Source organism: Bos taurus, chromosome 19 (assembly GCF_002263795.3).
Source record: "Bos taurus isolate L1 Dominette 01449 registration number 42190680 breed Hereford chromosome 19, ARS-UCD2.0, whole genome shotgun sequence".
NCBI lineage: Eukaryota > Metazoa > Chordata > Mammalia > Artiodactyla > Bovidae > Bos > Bos taurus.
In genome coordinates, this window is record NC_037346.1 from 50,497,557 (window position 1) to 50,517,650 (window position 20,094).

The following is a 20,094-nucleotide window of genomic DNA, read 5'->3' on the forward strand; positions in this document are numbered from 1 at the left end:
TCATATCCCGGCCAGATATGTTGTAACTTGTGGGAGAGGGTATGCTTGTATTTTTCCTCAGGACGCAGATTCTCCAATTTGGGTACCGGACAGGCTAGGTCCGCAGCGCGTGCACTCGCTCGCCCCACCCCACAGCCAGCTCTCGCCTCTGCACCGCCAGCCATGCCATGCACCCTCCTCGCTGCACCCCGGGACCTAGAGCAAAGAAGTTTGTGCAGCGAGTGAGGGCCAGAGAGGAAAGCCTGCCTGTGGAGTGCCCTCCAGACAGCAAGCCCCGCTGGCGAGAGGGGAACACCCCAAGCCCAAGCGGCTGCGGCTAGCCCGAGTCCGCAATCCCCGCCCCTCCGCCCGCCGTAGGCGCCACGGCCCCCAGCCTGCAGCTCGCGTTCTGCCTCCTGATGCTGGGAACACTGCTCCCCTGGGCCGACGCATGCAGCTGCTCCCCGGTGCACCCACTACAGGCATTTTGCAATGCAGACATAGTGATCAGGGCTAAAACAGTCAGTAAAAAAGAGGTTTTTACAGGATTTAGTGCGATCGTGATGGTTTGTGGGCTTGCTTATCCTGGGAATAGCAGCTTTAATAGCAGCAATTACTTCTGTTACTGTGGCAACAATATCATTGACTCAACAACTGCATACTGCCCAATATGTTGATACCATGTCTAAAAATGTTTCTCTAACTCTAACAACACAGAAAGATATAGATAGAAAGCTGGAGATGAGGGTAGAAGATGTGTTAGAAGAGGCAATTATGCACATTGGGACTGAGTTACAGGCTTTAAAAGTGAAGATAGCTTTGACATGCCACGCTGATTACAGGTGGATATGCGTGACACCCTTGAAGGTAAACAGATTATAAATAGAAAAAAATTAAAAATCATATGTTAGGTGTTTAGAACAGCTCTGACATTGGCCTGGACTTAGGGAAACTTCATAATCAAATACACACCTTGGAACACTCTGGACTGGATTTTACCACAGCTGGAGCAGTTAATGACTTCTTCATACCTTCTCTAACTTTGTTTCTGAAAAAAACATTCTGTCTAATATCTTTAGTTATGCTGCTGTTGGTACTCTAATTTTGCTTCTCATAATCATTCTTCCTTGTATTGTCGATTCTTCAGCAGAACATTTAGAAGCTCGCGACTGAGCTGCATCTGTCTGTTTTAAGAAATAAAAAAGGGGGAGATGCCCGGAGCCAGCGTGAGGAACTCCGCCCATGGCAAAGGTCATGAGGAAGGAGGCTCGGCGTACACAAAGGCGGGATCGAGCCTCAGGAGTCCCCCTGGAAATTCTCGAGCATCTACCCCCAAAACCAGAGTCTGCCTACTTTACTGCTTTGTGCTCTCACCTACACCTCTGACTTTACGGGGGGCTGTCCCCCACCACCTCTCTCGGGGAAGGAGTTAACTTAGAGCTCCAGTTAATAATAATTCCTGGGAGTGACAGGAGTGTTTCAACCTACAAACTCTTCTGAAGGTTCTCTAGCCTGCCTGACAGGCTTGTCCGGCCACATGTGATTGTTCACAGCCTCCCAACCGTAAGAGGCACGAGATGCTCTAAACTTCCTAAAAACAGATTCTTCTGAGAAGTTAGAAAATTATTAGTGTAGTATAGTGGGCTGATTAGAAATTGTATTGGTGAAGAGTTTTTCATTTGTTGAGCCAATGTTTGCTGCTAAGTCTCCACATCCCCTGCCCTTATACACATTAATGAATATATAGAAGAAATAAGTATTAACCTTTGATATTAATCACATTAGACTTTAGGCTAAGCAAATTCTTTCCTTAATTAAAACCCACTGCACCTTCACCCTATAGGAATATAACTTTATCTGGTACCTTCGGAAGGTGGCGTCTGTTTTAAGAATAATCACCCCTGGAGAAATAAGTGTTCTGGTTGACTGACTGCTGTCACAAGGAGAGGGAAATAAATTGTTAGCAGGCCCCCTGGCCAGAAGATGATGTAACACCCCTTTCTATACATTTGTATGAAGCACCTGATTTTGATAAAAGTCAGGACTGCTGACCCTGCGTGACTTTTGTATTACATCTCTGTGTATAAAAGTGGACCCTGGAAAATAAAGAATGGGATCAGTTCCTGGAAAGACTGGTCTCCCCATGTCGTTCTTTCTCTCACTTTCTGGCTGAATTCCCATCTGGAATGTGGAGGCTCGTCAAGCCTACTAATTATGCCTGGGCTTCTAAGATCTGACCAGGGAGGCCTTAGTATCTCCTCTCCTTCGGGAGAATGGAAGGACGCCTGCTGCCTACGTAAGTGATGCAAATTTCTTGTCTTGAAATTTTATTGGCTTTCCACGTAAACCAAGTTATTCAGCCTCTTTTCTCCGCTGAACATTCCTACTGAGCTATCCTTATTCTATTACTCTTTATATCTCTAATTAATATTTAAATAGAGCTATTGTATCCAGTTCTATTACTCTTTATATCTCTAATTAATATTTAATTAAAGCTATTGTATCCAGTTCGCCAACGCCGTCCCCACATCGAATTCTCTGGATCCGTTGGGGCTGGACCCCGGCAGGGTCACAAAGTCAGACATGACTGAAGTGACTAAGCACATACGTTTTTCAACCTCAGCTCACCATTCCTCTCCCAGATAGATAGCAAAACCTTCCTCGATCTTAGAGACACTGGCACACCCATCAATAGACCTATCAAATCAACTAAATGTATCATCAGGTCAATTTGCTCTTAACCAGGTCTCAGAGATTCTCTGGGCCAGACTGAGGCCGCTTAACACGCAAGCAGACTGGAGAGAGACAGGGGTCCGGATCACTGCAGTTACACATCTTCACCAAGTTTTACATCGTACATGATGCCCCAGGCCTTGGGAGCATCTGAGGCCTGATTGTCAGAACCACATAGTAAAACCGCCTCGGCCCACTGGATAGGATGTTTCCAGGAGATGGTGTCCACCCTGTGTTCCAGCTCACACCCCTTACACACAACTTCTAGACAACGAGAGTGGATGATTATTCCTATACAGCAGGTGCAATGGGCCCAGATCCTTGCAGGGCAGCACAGATCCCAGGTCAAAGACCCACCTCAGCCCCACATCCTGAAGCTTCCCTGAGAGTCTGCTGCAGGCCTCTCGACCATCAGAGCTGAGACCACTCCAGTCCTCTACCCCACAGTGGAACTTGCCAGCCCTGCCTCATACCACATTGCTGTGGGGTCAGCTCTGGGCTCTACAAGGAAGGCACACCCAATTCAGGGTCAGTGGGTGCTCAGCCTGAAGAACACTCCGGGCTGTGCCCTGCAGATGCCTGACTGATGTAACCATGTTAAGATCCAAAGACCCATGGACACCCCAGACTCAGTCCTGCTTAAGAGGAGATTTACCATCCTCTTTTATTCGCCCTGGGCCAAGAGGAAGGCAGAGGAGGGGACTCAGCCTCCAGGCCACAGTCCTCCAAACAAGGAGGGGATGCCAGCACCAGTGGGCCCAGAACACCTGGGGAGAACCTGGCTGCTGTGGGAGCCTCGGCCCTGGGAGAGCTGCCACACTTCCAGCCCCTCAACCCAGGGTCCCAAAACTATGGACTGAGGCCCACGTGGTCACCATTGTCCTGGCCTCCCTACAACACCCCAGGCTGGGAAGGACTGACCTCTCCACAACAGCCCTGGTAGCCATTAACAATGAATGAGGCCTTGGGCCTGGAGAGGAACAATGGTGAGTGGCCCAGAGACTGAGACATGGGGCCCACTGTAGCATCAGGAGAAAGGGACACAAATACCTATAAGTGGGAGGGAAGTTCTCTGTCAGATGGATTTTTTCCCATCTGAGCCTCCAGCAAAGCCACACAGTGGCCCTCAAACATGCCTTTGCATCTGGCTGACCCCTTCCAGTGTTTGGGGTTCCCAGCCACATCCCATGACCATGCAGACCAACTGGGTTTAACACATTCATTTCCCTGGGATGTAGCAATATTGTTTACTTTCCTTCTTAAAGTTTATGTGGGCAGCTAGCAGCTGAAACCAGATATATCAAAATGTCCATCTCCCCATCATGGCTGAAAGCCACCTATTCTTGCAAAAGGTTCTGTTTTCAGACCACCTGCCCTCCCAGTTCATGCTGTGCATGCCCATCTCCCAATGTAGGAAGAGAGTGGCGCAGGGTTATGCCCTTTGTCTCATGGGTGTCTCTGGCAGGCAGGGTCACTGCAGGCTGGGTGAGGGGTGGCAAGTGAGGGGATGGAAGGGACTGGGTGCCTGTCAGCACTGTCACTGAGAGTTGTTTGCCATCGATGGCTCTCTGCTCCCACCACTGGCAGAAAGCTCAGTCTTGTCACTTCCAGCAAGAGTCAGGCCGTGACCTCTGCCAGCAGCCCAGTGTGCCCCTGGGCATGGCCCTGTTGGTGCTCCCTGCCCTGCTGCCTAGAGATATGTGGAAGTCAGAGTACCTCTGGAGTTGGGGCCACAGGCTCCCCTGCTGGAAGGTTCCCAGGGAGGGAAGGCAGCAGCATGCCTCTGCTCAGATTCCTGCTGCCTCCCCAGTGCACAGGCAGGGGGAGACACACCTTCCACCCTTGATTTCAGGGGGCCGTGTGTCCCCCTGCCACCACCTGCAGAATGGATGCTGCCCTGTGAGCCAGGCTGGGGTTCCCCTGGTTCCCATGAGGCACAGAGAGGGCCTGAGCCCTGTGACCTGGGCCCAGCTATACCCGCCCTGCCTACCAGGCCAACAAGAGGACTTAGGATTCATGCTTCTGGGGTGCATGGATTAAGGAAAGTCTCTGATCCTAAAGGCCTGAGTGATGCTGATCTGGTGAAACCTCCAACTCTGGCCCCACCTGAGAAACGGAGAGGGGGCCCCGCGGATATGGAATCCATCAGCCCCAGACCTTCGCTTAAATACACCAAACACCAAAGATGTAAACCTGAATGCTTCTGGTAGACTTTCTTTTTTTCTCTCACCACTCTGTAAAAAGAGCATCTCCTTCAAAACACACATTCCAGGAAGCTAATAGAAAATGCTGAGGATTAAACATTCTGGGGAAACCATAGCAATGCAGCCTCAGTGACTGTCGGCCTGCCCTCATGGAGACCGGGCTCGTCACTGTCTCTCATCTGAGTAAATGGCTGAGGCATTTGATGATAACACATTTGTCAGTTATTAACCATCTCTTAGATTTATTTCACTTTAATTTATTTGTTTTGAAGTGAGAGAAAACCCAAACTTGTATGGAGAATGAGCTGGGAGGTTTAGACATTTGACACAGCACAGGTCACACTCACTCAGCTCCCGCTCCATGACGGTCCTGCCGGTAGGCTGTAGACAGGCCTGCACTGGAGACACCACAGGACATATGTGGGTAGCCCTCATCACTGCCACGGAGCCCGAAGCTGGGCACGGTGGGGGATGCCATGAGAGGACATCCTGAAGGGAATCATTCAGTTCAGTTCAGTTCAGTTCAGTCACTCAGGCGTGTCCGACTCTTTGCGACCCCATGAATCGCAGCACGCCAGGCCTCCCTGTCCATCACCAACTCCCGGAGTTCACTCAGACTCACGTCCATCGAGTCAGTGATGCCATCCAGCCATCTCATCCTCTGTTGCCCCCTTCTCCTCCTGCCCCCAATCCCTCCCAGCATCAGAGTCTTTTCCAATGAGTCAACTCTTCGCATGAGGTGGCTGAAGTACTGGAGTTTCAACTTTAGCATCATTCCTTCCAAAGAAATCCCAGGGCTGATCTCCTTCAGAATGGACTGGTTGGATCTCCTTGCAGTCCAAGGGACTCTCAAGAGTCTTCTCCAACACCACAGTTCAAAAGCATCAATTCTTCGGCGCTCAGCTTTCTTTACAGTCCAACTCTCACATCCATACATGACCACAGGAAAAACCATAGCCTTGACTAGACGGACCTTTGTTGACAAAGTAATGTCTCTGCTTCTGAATATGCTATCTAGGTTGGTCATAACTTTCCTTCCAAGGAGTAAGTGTGTTTTAATTTCATGGCTGCAGTCACCACCTGCAGTGATTTTGGAGCCCAAAAAAATAAAGTGTGACACTGTTTCCACTGTTTCCCCATCTATTTCCCATGAAGCGGTGGGACCAGATGCCATGGTCTTCGGTTTCTGAATGTTGAGCTTTAAGCCAACTTTTTCACTCTCCACTTTCACTTTCATCATGAGGCTTTTGAGTTCCTCTTCACTTTCTGCCATAAGGGTGGTGTCATCTGCATATCTGAGGTTATTGATATTTCTCCCGGCAATCTTGATTCCAGCTTGTGCTTCTTCCAGTCCAGCATTTCTCATGATGTACTCTGCATAGAAGTTAAATAAGCAGGGTGACAATATACAGCCTTGACGTACTCCTTTTCCTATTTGGAACCAGTCTCTTGTTCCATGTCCAGTTCTAACTGCTGCTTCCTGACCTGCATACAGATTTCTCAAGAGGCAGATCAGGTGGTCTGGTATTCCCATCTTTTTCAGAATTTCCCACAGTTTATTGTGATCCACACAGTCAAAGGCTTTGGCATAGTCAATAAAGCAGAAATAGATGTTTTTCTGGAACTCTCTTGCTTTTTCCATGATCCAGCGGATGTTGGCAATTTGATCTCTGCTTCCTCTGCCTTTTCTAAATCCACCTTGAACATCTGGAAGTTCACAGTTCACATATTGCTGAAGCCTGGCTTGGAGAATTTTGAGCATTACTTTACTAGCATGTGACATGAGTACAATTGTGCGGTAGTTTGAGCATTCTTTGGCATTGCCTTTCTTTGGGATTGGAATGAAAACTGACCTTTTCCAGTCCTGTGGCCACCTCTGAGTTTTCCAAATTTGCTGGTATATTGAGTTCAGCACTTTCACAGCATCATCTTTCAGGATTTGAAATCCTGAAAGAAGGGAATCGTGAGGGGACCCAAAGAGGAGACACTACAAAGGGATAATCATGAGAGGATGCCACAAGGACACACCATGGGGAAACATCATCAGGGGATGTCGTGAGAGGACACCATGAGGGCAGCCGTGAAGGGAACATCACGAGGAGACGCCATGGGGGAAACCGTTGGGTACACTATGAGGGGAACAGGATCAGGGTACGCCATGAGGGGATAATAAGGAGGAGACCCCGTGAGGAAGAAACATGATCCGGGGAAGCCAGGAGGGAACAACCTGAGGAGATGCCATGAGGAGAATATCAAGGGGAACAGCCATGTGGGGAACTTGAGGGGAACTGTGAGAGGATTCTCTGAGGGGATATCAGTGGGGTGTGCCATGAGGGGACATTGACAGATACACAAACTGCCCCATGGAGGCATAGCCACGCCTCCTACTTTATGCCCCTGTTCCTGCTGTGCGTTGCACTTTTGTTTAGAGGCCCACAACTAGACAAAACCAGCACATAAACACAAGACTGAATCACACCCATACATCTTTGGGTGGTGGAAGGATTATGGAAACTGAGGGCTTCCAGGAACCCTTGACCTGCTCCACTGGCCTGTGGCAGGCCCCTCAAGTTCCTGGGGATCCCAACGACACGGAGGAGCAACCCTGGGGTGGCAGCATCCGCTCCCAGGCCTGGGACCCTGGAGCTGACTTAGTGTTTGCCAATGGCATCCCCTGGTGGTGACTTCAGGCTGCATGGACTGGTGTGTCCCCACCCCAAACCGCAGCCTCCAGAAAGGAGCCCCAGCCCAATGACGGCCTGGCTCTCATCAGAACCAAAACTAAGAGCCTGTCCTTGAAAACATCTGCGAATTCCCGACTCTGATCTGTCTGGCCTCTGTTTTCTAATCTGTGGAATCAGGATGCTGCATCCTCAGCGTCCATTGTTCTCTCCCGGCAGAGCCCTGTCTGGTGGGTTGGGAACATGTGGAAGCCATCCCCAGGCCAGCTCTGCTGCATCAGCAGCCCACAGAGCTGCTATGAGTGTGCAGGTGTGTCATGTCTGTGAGTGCGGGTGTGCAGTGTCTAAGTGTGCATGCATGTGCCCCTGGTGTTAGGTGTGTCCCCAGGGCCCTTGGAGCAGGTACCATGGTTCCTGGATCCCTCTTGCCTCGGCCAGGTCTAGTGACTGCAAGTCAATAGAAGACCTGATTAATAACCACAGGACCTTGAGATGCAGAGGGCTGGACCCCAAAGGCAGAAACCACAAACGTAGAGGACTGAACCAGATGTTGGCCAAGGCCACTTTTGGGAAGGATTTTCTGCTTATCTGCATTTTCCAAGGCTTCTAAAATGAACATAAACTACTGTGGAAATAAGAAAACACACAACTGTAACACTCTCAGCCCGTCTGTAGCCTATGTCCACAGTCTGGGTGAAACAGAGACACAGAGAAGCATCAACAAGGACAAAGGGGTGACCCATCCAGCCTTCCCCTGCGGATGGAAACCCCAGGCCATGCACAAGCCTGTGAGTGTGGTGTGGGTGTGTGGGTGCTATGTCACTCTGCTGGTTCAACAACAAAGGGGCGGGGGGCGGTGTTAGGGAAATTAAAATGGAGGAAGTTCTGTTCAGGTTTCAGAGGCCAGACAACAGGCCTCTGACTGACTTCTGATCTTGCCTGGACTATGTACCTGCTTGCAAACACACAAATTGTTAACAGCAAGTGAAGTGGCACTTTGGATAAGAAAGGGAATGGGGCTTGGATTTTCTTGAGCCCCTGGAGTTCTGCCCAACTCCCTGGGGTCTGGAAAATCTTGTGACTCACAAGGGGAAACAAACAACAATATAAAAGGTAAAGGAAAACCAGAGCTGCATTTTTGCACACCCGCGGATGATGGTATCAGCTGGCATCCTGGGATTCTACGCAGGAGCCTCCAAAACCGCAATATGAAGTCTCACCTGTGTGATGCAGACCTTTTCCCAACTGGGACTCCATATGGCTTTCATTGAGAGACTTTGCAGCTCTGTTTAAGTCTGGATGTTGGTCGGCCCCATGTGGTGATATATGTGCTGTTACTTTTCTCTATTGTTTCTATTTCTCTTTTTTTAAGGGCTGTATACTGAAATTAAGCCAAATAATCTTCTAGTAAATATTGAAATTGTTTATTCTGTGATAAGTGGTTTCTTTTGTTAATGAATCCTTCGAACCAAAATCAAAAGGAAAAATCTCTCCAGAAAGCAGGAATAGAAGGAACATATCTCAACATAATAAAAGCTATATATGACAAACCCACAGCAAACATTATCCTCAATGGTGAAAAATTGAAAGCATTTCCCCTAAAGTCAGGAACAAGACAAGGGTGCCCACTTTCACCATTACTATTCAACATAGTTTTGGAAGTTTTGGCCACAGCAATCAGAGCAGAAAAAAAAATAAAAGGAATCCAAATTGGAAAAGAAGAAGTAAAACTCTCACTGTTTGCAGATGACATGATCCTCTACATAGAAAACCCTAAAGACTCCACCAGAAAATTACTAGAACTAATCAATGAATATAGTAAATTGCAGGATATAAAATCAACACACAGAAATCCCTGGCATTCCTATACACTAATAATGAGAAAATAGAAAGAGAACTTAAGGAAACAATTCCATTCACCATTGCAACGAAAAGAATAAAATACTTAGGAATACATCTACCTAAAGAAACTAAAGACCTATATATAGAAAACTATAAAACACTGGTGAGAGAAATCAAAGAGGACACTAATAGATGGAGAAATATACCATGTTCATGGATTGGAAGAATCAATATAGTGAAAATGAGTATACTACCCAAAGCAATTTATAGATTCAATGCAATCCCTATCAAGCTACCAACAGTATTCTTCACAGAGCTAGAACACATAATTTCACAATTTCTATGGAAATACAAAAAACCTCGAATAGCCAAAGCTATCTTGAGAAAGAAGAATGGAACTGGAGGAATCAACCTGCCTGACTTCAGGCTCTACTACAAAGCCACAGTCATCAAGACAGTATGGTACTGGCACAAAGACAGAAATATAGGTCAGTGGAACAAAATAGAAAGCCCAGAGATAAATCCACACACCTATGGACACCTTATCTTTGACAAAGGAGGCAAGAATATAATGGATTAAAGACAATCTCTTTAACAAGTGGTGCTGGGAAAACTGGTCAACCACTTGTAAAAGAATGAAACTAGAACACTTCCTAACACCATACACAAAAATAAACTCAAAATTCATTAAAGATCTAAACGTAAGACCACAAACTATAAAACTCCTAGAGGAGAACATAGGCAAAACACTCTCCGACATACATCACAGCAGGATCCTCTATGACCCACCTCCCAGAATATTGGAAATAAAAGCAAAAATAAACAAATGGGACCTAATTAAACTTAAAAGCGTCTGCACAACAAAGGAAACTATAAGCAAGGTGAAAAGACAGCCTTCAGAATGGGAGAAAATAATCTCAAATGAAGCAACTGACAAACAACTAATCTCAAAAATATACAAGCAACTCCTACAGCTCAATTCCAGAAACATAAATGACCCAGTCAAAAAATGGGCCAAAGAACTAAATAGACATTTCTCCAAAGAAGACATACAGATGGCTAACAAACACATGAAAAGATGCTCAACATCACTCATTATCAGAGAAATGCAAATCAAAACCACTATGAGGTACCATTTCACGCCAGTCAGAATGGCTGCGATCCAAAAGTCTACAAGCAATAAATGCTGGAGAGGGTGTGGAGAAAAGGGAACCCCCTTACACTGTTGGTGGGAATACAAACTAGTACAGCCACTATGGAGAACAGTGTGGAGATTCCTTAAAATCTGGAAATAGAACTGCCTTATGATCCAGCAATCCCACTGCTGGGCATACACACTGAGGAAACCAGAATTGAAAGAGACACATGTACCCCAGTGTTCATCGCAGCACTGTTTATAAGAGCCAGGACATGGAAGCAACCTAGATGTCCATCAGCAGATGAATGGATAAGAAAGCCATGGTACATATACACAATGGAATATTATTCAGCCATTAAAAAGGATACATTTGAATCAGTTCTAATGAGGTGGATGAAACTTGAGCCTATTATACAGAGTGAAGTAAGCCAGAAAAAAAAAAAAACACCAATACAGTATCAGATCAGATCAGATCAGATCAGTTGCTCAGTCGTGTCCGACTCTTTGCGACCCCATGAATCGCAGCACGCCAGGCCTCCCTGTCCATCACCAACTCCTGGAGTTCACTCAGACTCACGTCCATCGAGTCAGTGATGCCATCCAGCCATCTCATCCTCTGTCGTCCCCTTCTCCTCCTGCCCCCAATCCCTCCCAGCATCAGAGTCTTTTCCAATGAGTCAACTCTTCGCATTAGGTGGCCAAAATACTGGAGTTTCAACTTTAGCATCATTCCTTCCAAAGAAATCCCAGGGCTGATCTCCTTCAGAATGGACTGGTTGGATCTCCTTGCAGTCCAAGGGACTCTCAAGAGTCTTCTCCAGCACCACAGTTCAAAAGCATCAATTCTTCGACGCTCAGCCTTCTTCACAGTCCAACTCTCACATCCATACATGACCACAGGAAAAACCATAGCCTTGACTAGACGAACCTTTGTTGGCAAAGTAATGTCTCTGCTTTTCAATATGCTATCTAGGTTGGTCATAACTTTCCTTCCAAGGAGTAAGCGTCTTTTAATTTCATGGCTGCAGTCACCATCTGTAGTGATTTTGGAGCCCAGAAAAATAAAGTGTGACACTGTTTCCACTGTTTCCCCATCTATTTCCCATGAAGTGGTGGGACCGGATGCCATGATCTTCATTTTCTGAATGTTGAGCTTTAAGCCAACTTTTTCACTCTCCACTTTCACTTTCATCACGAGGCTTTTGAGTTCCTCTTCCCTTTGTGCCACAAGGGTGGTGTCATCTGCATATCTGAGGTTATTGATATTTCTCCCGGCAATCTTGATTCTAGCTTGTGTTTCTTCCAGTCCAGCATTTCTCATGATGTACTCTGCATGTAAGTTAAATAAACAGGGTGACAATATACAGTACGCATATATATGGAATTTAGAAAGATGGTAACAATAACCCTGTATACGAGACAGCAAAAGAGACACTGATATATAGAACAGTCTTTTGGACTCTGTGGGAGAGGGAGAGGGTGGGATGATTTGGGAGAATGGCATTGAAACATGTATAATACCATATATGAAACGAGTCACCAGTCCACGTTCGATGCACGATACTGGATGCCTGGGGCTGGTGCACTGGGATGGCCCAGAGGGATGGTACGGGGAGGGAGGAGGGAGGAGGGAGGAGGGTTCAGGATGGGGAACACGTGTATACCTGTGGTGGATTCATGTTGATATATGGCAAAACCAATACAATATTGTAAACTTAAGAGATACACTAAAGAAAAAAAATTTCAGCAAAATGGTGAGGGGGGGTGACTTCGAGGTCACCCAGCCAGATGTGATGCAGCACCATCCTTGAGGATTGTTCTATCTCTTTCTGTGACAACTGAGATTCTCTGCAATCTCAACAGACTGTCCTGGCAGCATAGGTGCCCACGAACACTCCCTGGGATGCCGGGAAAAGTGATACTGCGACAGGGGATGGTTTTCAAACTGGGTCCTGGAGCTCATCTTTGTACTAAGACTCCAGGAACAGTCATGCTTGTCTGGTGTTCATCCTGTGCCAGGCCTCATATGACATGTGTGTGCTTACCACAGGGCATCCAACCCCGAAACAGTGCCAGGCCAGTGCCAAGAAACTTCAAAACAGCCGAGTTCATGCCAGACTGGTGGGGCTCAGGGCCCCCAGAGCTGGGTGTGGCCCCTCAGCTGGACTCTAGCCTGGGTCAGGCCCCCTGAGAACTGGAGAAACAGAAGGTGCCGTGTCAGAATCCAAAACCCTGAATCTTCAGCCAAAGGTCACTGTCATGTGGAGAAACCCCTGTAGCCTGTTCAGGGTCTGGCGTTGACTGGTTCACACCCTGGGCATCTTGCCCTGAAAATGACACTCTCTGCCCTAGCTTTCCGGTCACCACCAGATACATCCACGACTGAGCGTTGTTTCCACTTTGGCCCAGTCTCTTCATTCTTTCTGGAGCTTTTAGTAATTGCTTTATGCTCTTTCTCCTCTTGCTCAGTATCATCTTTGCACGTTCTGACTGGGGGTGGGGTGTGGTGGGGCGCTCATCGGTTATCATATCTTTTTGCCTTTGCATACCGTTCATGGGGTCCTCATGGCAAGAATACTGGGAGGAGTTTCCATTTCCTCCTCCAGTGGATCAGTTTTATCAGAACCTTTCACTATGTCCTGTCTGTCTTGGGGGACCCCATGTGGCATGACTCACAGTTTCATTGAGTTACACAAGCCCCTTCACCACGACAGGGCTGGGATCTATGAAGGAGTTAAGAAGGTGTATGTGCCATAATCATGATGCTGGAGATTCTTAAAGGTGGTTTCTCAAACCCCTCAGCAGAGGCAGTGGCTGGTGTGCGCTCTTTTGGTGGACTTTGCTTCTTGGGATTTGGTGGCAATTCCTTTTCATTCTTTCCTGATTCTGCAGAAAGAGAAATTGTAGGAGCAAGTCCTCGGAACACTCCAGCTTCTAGAAGCACAGTCTTCAGTACCCCGGCTCGTCTTTGCCGCTGTAGAAAGGAGGTCACCATAGCAGTGACTCGGGAGTGGGCTGGGTAATTGGCCTGGTGGGTGGAGGTAACACCCTAAAACACAATCTCTTTACACCGAAGCTTTTCGAACAGATCGAGTAATGGGGCAGAGTGACAGGCTTCCCTGTGGAGGGATGGGGCCTGCCTGGGGAGGAGGAAACGTGCCTTGTGCCAGCCACCCCACGCCTGGCCCTTGGTTAAAGCTGCAAATTCTGCTCCTTTTTGGAAAGCAAGACTCTAGATGTTGGACTCTCAGGACATTTGGGCTAAAATGTACTCACATACTCAGACCCAGACGACTCAGGAATTCTCTGTCAATTTAAATGCCATTCTCTCAGTAAGAGGAGTTTAAAAGTCATTTATATCAATGGCTTGGGGAAACAGGATTTGTGGGTCGTCAAAAATGTCTCCCCTTTTGCAACAGTCTTATAATTAGGAAAACTGCTAAGAAAGAAGCTATTAAACCATGTACGTGGTCAACAATCTAAGCTGCAGGCAAATAAGACAAGGAAGCTCATTGCTCAGGTGTTAGGATACCAAAACTGAGGGGGCCGGGAATGCGGTGCAGGAGGTAATAGAATCATTCACTAATTCAAGCCATTGCTGCCCCCTGCCCCCCAGGCTGGGCTTCCAAGCCACTGCTGGAGGAAACAGAAGAGACAGGGTGGAAATGGCAAAAAGGGGCCAGGCTAGTTGCTGCCCTGATTCTGGTCACTTGCGTTAGAAGGAAGAGGAGGAACTTGCTGCTTTTGCAATAGGTTGCCAAGCTCCACATTTCTGCCTTTTGGTCTTGACTTTCCACTGTATCGTGATCCCAATTATCACCATACCTTGGATCACAGGTGGTTTTTTTTCAAACCTCAGCCTAACCTCCCGGTCTCTGGAAACCCTTCCACACCTGTGCCTTTGGTGCCCTCTGCAGAGTGGCTCAGCAACTTACAGGTTCATCATGCCCTCGCCCCCATGGGGACAGGTGTGCTTTCCAGGCTCCTCTAAGGAAACTGGTCAAAGGAATGTCTCAGAGTAAAACCTGGCAGGGAAAGTGCATCAGATGTCAGGTGGGTGAGTTGGAGGAGAAGAGAGAGATGAAGAAAGGTTGTGGGGTGATGGCCAGGGCAGGACGGTGGCAGCAGCCAGCCATAGGAATCGCAGGAGACCTGATGGAGGGGCCTCAGCCCTGACAACCCCTTTTCCCTGGCCAGCAGGTGGGGGCCCATTCCTCCAACTCTGGTTCTCTTTTTTGTGTCCTGAGGCTCCAGTATCTTCCATCCCTCCAACCACTGGGACTCAGAACTGAAATAGAAACCCAAATTCCTCTTTTCCACCATGAGGACAGGTTAACCTGAAGCCCCTCAAAGGAAACACGAATCAGAAAGTCAGAAGGCTTTAGCTCTAATGAAAGAGAAACGTGAGTCCTCTGGGCGTCTCTGGCCTTGATTCGCCTGGTGCTGTGCTGTGATCTGCCCTGACTGTGTGTCCTGCAGGGTGATAGAGAGAGCTCTGGCCACTGATCAGCCCTTGAAGCTGGGGGCCCCTCTCCCTCTGGGCTCCAGCCACAGGGGAAAGTTTTGCCCCTGGGAGGGCTGGCCATAGTGCCTGCCTGTGGAGCAGGGTTGGACCCACCTGAAGCAAATCTGTGGCCACGAGGTTTGTGAGGAGTGGGCCAGCATGTGGCATGGTTCCTGGACCTCCCTGGTGTGGTCCAGGAGCAGCAGCAGCTGGTGGGCAGCACACAGCATTGCCGCTGTCCAGGCCTGCAGAACAAAGCCACATGTGACCAGGTGCTCCAGGGATGCACAGGCAGGCGACAGGGCCGATCACACCAGCACTGTCCTAAGATCTTATGTGGTCTCCTGTGTTTATGAGCGGTGTACTGCCCTCTCTTCTTCAGCAGTGCTTATTTCTAAAATTAAATTCTATAGTTCTCCTGACAATTTTAACTCTAAACCTGTCTTGGAGCTTTATTCATTGTCTGACTCCAGCAGCAGAGATCGCTCCCAGCCCAGTGACTCCATGGCATGTACGTGTGAGCATACAGGAGCCCGTGTTTGTGAAAGAGCCCGGCTGTGGGTCAAGTCGAGTCTGAGGGCAGTGACCACCGTCATGGGGTAGGTGGGCTATCAGAAGTGCACCGTGAGCCCAGCAGGACAGCACCGGGTGCCTTGAGGCAACCTCCTGTGGCATGAAGGGCTCCAGCCACACTGAGCTCCAAGGTCAAGTCACTCTGCAGAGTCTCAAGGCTGTCTAAGTAAAGATTAAACAAAAGATGAAAAAGAAAAAAAATATGTGCAAGTTGTGTCAAAGTCTGTTTTGAGAAAACGGTGTAGATCTGGGTTGGAAGAGACATGGGGCAAAAGTGACCCGGGCGCTCCCTATCCTCCGTGACCTGCCCTGCAACATGACAGCGACACATGCAGCCAGGGCAGGCCCAAGTGCGATGCTGACGACAACAGTGTCACCAGCTGCAGGGGCCTCTGGCTGCCTGGACCCCTGAATGACCGTGTGCATCGGCCCCCTGAACAGGCTCCCAGGGTATGGGTGGAGGCCCCTGTATCCACAGATCCCCCACTGCAGACCATCACCAGGAGGCCACTCTTCCAACAGAGGGCTTGGGCAGCCAAGGGAGACCAGGTCAGGTGCATATGTGCACGGGGGATCACCCACACATGAGTCTCCCTCACCGTGAGCACACCCTCAGACCAGGCCCCCCAGGCGTGCTGACTCAGACCTGCCAACAAGGGGCCAAGTTCAGAATCATATTCCACGCCCCCTCCACCCGACAGCAGCTGCCCCCAAGGCCTGTCCAGTTAGAGCCAGACATGACACAACGGACTGGTTCCTTATTGGGAAGGAGTACGTCAAGGCTGTATATTGTCATCCTGCATATTTAACTTATATGCAGAGTACATTGTGCAAAATGCTGGGCCGGTTGAAGCACAAGCCAGAATCAAGATTGCCAGGATTAATATCCATAATCTCAGCTATGCAGATGACACCACCCTTACGGCAGAAAGCAAACGGGAACTAAAGAGCCTCTTGATGAAAATGAAAGAAAAGAGTGAAAAAGCTGACTTAAAACATGACATTCAAAAGACTAAGATCATGGCATCTGGTCCCATCAGTCCAGTTCAGTTCAATTGCTCAGTCGTGTCCGACTCTTTGCAACCCCACAGACTGCAGCATTCCAGGACTTCCTGTCATTCACCAACTCCCAGAGTTAACTCAAACTCATGTCATTTGAGTCGGTGATGCCATCCAACCATCTCATCTTCTGTCATCCCCTTCTCCCGCCTTCAATTTTCGCCAGCATCAGGGTCTTTCAAATGAGTCAGCTCTTCGCATCAGGTGGCCAAAGGATTGGACTTTCAGCTTCCACATCAGTCCTTCCAATGAATATTCAGGACTGATTTCCTTTAGGATGGACTGGTTGGATCTCCTTGCAGTTCAAGGGACTCTCAAGAGTCTTCTCCAACACCACAGTTCAAAAGCATTAATTCCTTGCTGCTCAGCTTTCTTCATAGTCCAACTCTCACATCCATACATGACTACTGGAAAAACCATAGCTCTGACTAGATGGACCTTTGTTGGCAATGTCTCTGCTTTTTAATATGCAGTCTAGGTTAGTCATAACTTTTCTTCCAAGGAGGAAACATCTTTTAATTTCCAGGCTGCAGTCACTGGTCCCATCACTCATGGCAAATAGATGGGGAAACAATGGAAACAGACTTTATTTTCTTAGGCTCTACAATCACTGCAGATGGTGTCTGCAGCCATGAAATTAAAAGACAGTGGCTCCTTGAAATGACTCTAGCAGTCATGTATGGATGTGAGAGTCGGATCGTAAAGAAAGCTGAGCACCAAAGAATTGATGCTTTTGAACTGTGATGTTGGAGAAGACTCTTGAGTCCCTTGAACTGCAAGGAGATCCAACCAGTCCATCCTAAAGGAAATCAGTCCTGAATATGCATTGGAAGGACTGATGCTGAAGTTGAAGCTCCAACACTTTGGCCCCTTGAGCGAAGAGTCAGTTCTTTGCAAAAGACTCTGATGCTGGGATAGATTGAAGGCAGGAGGAGAAAGGGACAATAGAGGATAAGACGGTTGGATGGCATCACTGACTCAATGGAAATGAGTTTGAGCAAGCTCTGGGATTTGGTGGTGGACAGGGAAGCCTGGCGTGCTGCAGTCCATGGGGTCCCAAAGAGTTAGTCACAACTGAGTGACTGAACTGATCCTGAGAAGGCCTGCCTGGGTGGTAGGGGCCTCCCCCAGTGAGCCTGGTCCCCATCTGGGCTCATAGCCTGAACACCCAGCACCTGCATCCTCGAGCAGATGTCCACATTTCCAGCTTCTTCTGATTTTAAAAGTGAGGCCATGGACAGCCTGTCAGACCAGCACCAGTTCCTAGAACAGCAGGCACAGTTCAGGGCAGCATGGGGAGCCCGGGGGTCGGCAGGGAGAGGCTGTCCGGCTGACTCAGCTCTTCTGTGCAGATGCTGCTGAGGCTTGGCTCTACAAGGACCAAGTGGACAAGTTGTAAACAGTGAGGGAGGAGCTCAACTCACCACCACCCCACCCTGACAGGTCTGCTCACCTGCCTCCCAGTCCTCTCAGCTTTCTGGCAAGAGAGCCCTCACGGGAACACGGAGGCAGGAGGCTGGGCTGCTCCGCGGGCTGGCCGTTCTGTCAAGGCCTCTGCCTAGTCCCTAGTCTGGCTTCTGAGACAGGATGACCTCCCGCTCCCGACAAGTGCCTTCCCCACCCACCTCCCCTCCCCCTAGCAGAGTGCAAGCCAGAGACGTGCAGGAGGGATGAGTATTCCAGGCCCAAGGCCATGTCATTGGTTCTAGGTCCACGTTTTCCTCTGTGTGTGTGTGAGTCGCTCAGTCCTGTCCAACTCTTAGTGACCCCATGGACTGTTGCTTGCCAGGCTTCTGTGCCCATGGAGTTCTCCAGGCAAGAATACTGGAGTGGGTTGCCATTCCCTCTTCCAGGGGTTCTTCCCAAACTAGGGATGGAAACTGAGTCTCCTACATTGCAGGCAGATTCTGTACCATCTGAACCATCAGGGAATCCCATCTGCTCCTTTAGTAGCAAACAATCCCCACATTCTTTTAGCCTCTGAATCCTTTTTAGAACCCCTTATCAGGTGAGACAGTGAATATCCAACAAGAAAATGGCAACTGGGTGGCCAATACTCCATGCTCGAAAACGATGGAGTGAAGGAGTGTGGAACCTCCATTCACATGCCACCAGTCAAGTCCCGAGATTTTGTGCCAAATGGCAACAAACTGGGTTTTGGAGAAGACAATGGCACCCCACTCCAGTACTCTTGCCTGGAAAATCCCATGAACGGAGGGCCTGGTGGGCTGTAGTCCATGGGGTCGCTAAGAGTCAGACACGACTGAGCGACCTCACATTCACTTTTCACTTTCATGCATTGGAGAAGGAAATGGCAACCCACTCCAGTGTTCTTGCCTGGAGAATCCCAGGGACGGGAGAGCCTGGGCTGCCGTCTATGGGGTCGCACAGAGTCAGACATGACTGAAGCGACTTAGCAGCAGCAGTGCATATTTTATGAAGCAGGTGAGACTCAGTGCTCTCCGAAAACCATACTCCCCTCCTTAATTTAGCAGTCTGCCTCCAAAAGCTACCCAGGTAACTCAGAGATAAAGAATCTGTCTACCCAGCAGGAGAGGCAAGTTTGGTCCCTGGGTGGGGAAGATCCCCTCGAGAAGGGAATGGCAACACACTCCAGTATTCTTGCCTGGGAAATCTCAAGGACGGAGGAGCCTGATGGTCTACAGTCCATGGGATGCTAAAAGAGCTGGACCCAACTCAGCAAATAAAACAGCAGCAGCCACCTCCAAAGTGGGGAGGGGCGGGAAGCCGACTCTGTAAACACGTGTTCCTCCGCCCTAGGGACACCCATGGCTGTTGAGCAGCCTTCATTGAGAACCCACTGTGCTCAGAATGGCTGGCCTTCACCCCGTTGGGAGAGCAGGGACCTCGTCAGAACAAAACACCCTTGTTTATTGACCCCTTGAAGAAGGGAACTGCACCCTCTCTCCCTTACTCACCCCCACCCCAGGGGGCCCAGCCTCAGTGTGGACAGTCCCCTGGGGTTCCCATGAAGCCTGAGCAGCCGGCTGGGCTCTGCTTTCAGCCTGTGGACCTCCCCCTCAGGCTGACTCTGGCACATTCTGGAAGGTGGGGACCTGAACCCTCAGGTGTGTGCTGACCAGCTGAGGCCTGGGCACCTGGACCTGTCCCCAGAGCACCTGCCCTCAGCTTCCTGCTCACAGCCCTCCTGGGGCCCCTTGTGGAAAACACCCAATTTTAAACTTTGACCCTCAGTCACTCTCAGACCTGGTGGCCTCTGGCCCGTATATTCTAGCCCTGGGTCAGGACGCTCTGCCAGGAGGGGAGGTCAGAGTTCAAATGAGGATGCAGAGGAAGAAAGCACTGCCCCAGGCTTGGGGTGAGGAGGGGGAGGACAGGAGGGGCATCTGTGCTCCTGGA